Here is a 2,575-nt window from a genome sequence, read left to right as displayed (position 1 = left end):
TTCTGGTGGATGAGGCTGGATCTTGTCTTTCTGGTGGGCAGGTCCATGTCTGGTGGTGTGTTTTGGGGTGTCTGTGGACTTATTCTGATTTAGGGCAGCCTCTCTGCTAATGGGTGGGGTTGTGTTTCTGTCTTGCTAGTTGTTTGGCATAGGATGTCCAGCACTGTAGCTTGCTGGTCATTTAGTGAAGCTGGGTGCTGGTGTTGAGATGGAGATCTCTGGGAGATTTTCGCCGTTTGATACTATGTGGAGCTGGGAGGTCTCTGGTGGACCAGTGTCCTAAAGTTGGCTCTCCCACCTCAGAGGCACAGCACTAACTCCTGGCTGCAGCACCAAGAGCCTTTCATCCACACGGCTCAGAAGAAAAGGGAGAAGAAGTAGAAAGAAAGAATTAGTAGAAGTAGAAAGAGAGAAAGAAAGAAAGAAAGGAGGGAGGGAGGGAGGGAGGAAGGAAGGAAGGAAGGAGGGAAGGAAGGAAAAAAAGAAAGAAGATAAAGTAAAATAAAATAAAGATAAAATATAAAAAAGTTATTAAAATAAAAAAAAAATTAAGAGAAAAAAAAAAACGGACGGATAGAACCCTGGGGCAAATGGTGGAAGCAAAGCTATACAGACAAAATCTCACACAGAAGCATACACATACACACTCACAAAAAAAGGAAAAGGGGAAAAAATCATAAATCTTGCTCTCAAAGTCCACCTCCTCAATTTGAGATGATTTGTTGTCTAAAGGAGGGAAGGAAGGAAAGAAAGAACGAAGATAAAGTAAAATAAAATTAAGTTATTAAAATAAAAAGTAATTATTAAGAAAAATTTAAAAAAAACAAAAACGGATGGATAGAACCCTCAGACAAATGGTGGAAGCAAAGCTGTACAGACAAAATCTCACACAGAAGCACACACATACACACTCACAAAAAGAGGAAAAGGGGAAAAAGTCATAAATCTTGCTCTTAAAGTCCACTTCCTCAATTTGGGATGATTCGTTGTCTATTCATGTATTCCACAGATGCAGGTACATCAAGTTGATTGTGGAGATTTAATCCGCTGCTCCTGAGGCTGCTGGGAGAGATTTCCCTTTCTCTTCTTTGTTCGCACAGCTCCCAGGGGCTCAGTTTTGGATTTGGCCCCGCCTCTGCGTGTAGGTCTCTGGAGGGCGTCTGTTCTTTGCTCAAACAGGACGGGGTAAAAGGAGCCGCTGATATGAGGGCTCTGGCTCACTCAGGCCTGGGGGGAGGGAGGGGCACGGAGTGCGGGGCGGGCCTGCGGGCGGCAGAGGCCGGCGTGACGTTGCACCAGCCTGAGGTGCGACGTGTGTTCTCCCGGGGGAGTTCTCCCTGGATCACGGGACCCTGACAGTGGCGGGCTGCACAGGCTCCCCGGAAGGGGGGTGTGGATAGTGACCTGTGCTCGCACACAGGCTTCTTGGTGGCGGCAGCAGCAGCCTTAACGTCTCATGCCCGTCTCTGGGGTTCGCACTTTTAGCCGCGGCTCGCGCCCGTCTCTGGAGCTCCTTTAAGCAGCGTTCTTTTTTTTTTTAACATCTTTATTGGGGTATAATTGCTTTACAATGGTGTGTTAGTTTCTGCTTTATAACAAAGTGAATCAGTTATACATATACATATGTTCCCATATCTCTTCCCTCTTGCGTCTCCCTCCCTCCCACCCTCCCTATCCCACCCCTCCAGGCGGTCACAAAGCACCAAGCCGATATCCCTGTGCCATGCGGCTGCTTCCCACTAGCTATCTACCTTACGTTTGTTAGTGTATGTATGTCCATGCCTCTCTCTCGCCCAAGCAGCGCTCTTAATCCTCTCTCCTCGCGCACCAGGAAACAAAGAGGTAAGAAAAAGTCTCTTGCCTCTTCAGCAGCTCCAGACTTTCCCCCGGACTCCCTCCCGGCCAGCCGTGGCGCCCTAACCCCCTGCAGGCTGTGTTCACGCCGCCAACCCCAGTCCTCTCCCTGCGCTCCGACCGAAGCCCGAGCCTCAGCTCCCAGCCCCGCCCGCCCCGGCGGGTGAGCAGACAAGCCTCTCGGGCTGGTGAGTGCCGGTCGGCACCGATCCTCTGTGCGGGAATCTCCCCGCTTTGCCCTCCGCACCCCTGTGGCTCCGCTCTCCTCCGCGGCTTCAAAGCTCCCCCCTCCGCCACCCGCAGTCTCCGCCCGCGAAGGGGCTTCCTAGTGTGTGGAAACTTTTCCTCCTTCACAGCTCCCTCCCACTGGTGCAGGCCCCGTCCCTATTCTTTTGTCTCTGTTTATTCTTTTTTCTTTTTCTCTACCCAGGTACGTGGGGGGTTTCTTGCCTTTTGGGAGGTCTGAGGTCTTCTGCCAGCGTTCAGTAGGTGTTCTGAAGGAGTTGTTCCACGTGTAGATGTATTTCTGGTGTATCTGTGGGGAGGAAGGTGATCTCCGCGTCTTGCTCTTCCGCCATCTTCCCGGAAGTCCAATCAGGGTTGTTGTCTTAAAGGGCACTGGCCCTTCAAGATTAGCTTGGGGCTAGTTTGCCTGAGGGAATTATAGTGCCCCAGGGTGTGTGTGTGTGTGTGTGTGTGTGTGTGTGTGTGTGTGTGTGTG

This window comes from Aethalodelphis obliquidens, unplaced genomic scaffold, assembly GCF_003676395.1.
Source record: "Aethalodelphis obliquidens isolate GAN/ISIS:26980383/991018 unplaced genomic scaffold, ASM367639v1 scaffold33, whole genome shotgun sequence".
NCBI lineage: Eukaryota > Metazoa > Chordata > Mammalia > Artiodactyla > Delphinidae > Aethalodelphis > Aethalodelphis obliquidens.
The sequence above is the reverse complement of the archived record's forward strand: the minus strand, read 5'-3'. Positions refer to the sequence as shown.